Below are 387 nucleotides of genomic sequence, written 5' to 3'. Positions count from 1 at the left end.
TGCCAACGGCACGTGGTGTTCCCAAGCGGTCACCCATCTAAGTACTAACCACGCTCGACGATGCTTAACTTCGGTGATCGGACGAGAACCGGTGTGTTCATCGTGATATGGCCGTTGGCAATGATATAGATGTTTTTTTTTTGCAGTTTGTATTTGCCACTCGAAATAGCTATACCAGGTGTGATTGTTACAAACAACAGGAGAAATCGTGTAATGAACACTCTTTTACTTCCCCCCCCCCCCTCCCCTCACACAACACCCACCACCCTCACCATCCCAACCACCAAAGCCCTCTTCAAAATACACTCTCACACACACACACAAACCCACACTCTATAACTGATGAACATTACCATAACTTCTTAAAGCCATTAGATAATATTTAAC

At 45.2% G+C, this 387-nt stretch overlaps 1 non-coding gene across 1 annotated transcript; it reads right to left on the bottom strand.

Moving 5' to 3' along the window:
• On the bottom strand, window positions 1-119 carry LOC134544316 (5S ribosomal RNA). Its single transcript, XR_010077670.1, has one exon. It is a non-coding gene; the product is annotated as a 5S ribosomal RNA (ribosomal RNA).
• Between the last annotated feature and the right edge of the window lie 268 nt (window positions 120-387).

This window comes from Bacillus rossius, unplaced genomic scaffold (assembly GCF_032445375.1).
Source record: "Bacillus rossius redtenbacheri isolate Brsri unplaced genomic scaffold, Brsri_v3 Brsri_v3_scf36, whole genome shotgun sequence".
NCBI lineage: Eukaryota > Metazoa > Arthropoda > Insecta > Phasmatodea > Bacillidae > Bacillus > Bacillus rossius.
This window is presented reverse-complemented; position numbering and strand designations above follow the sequence as displayed.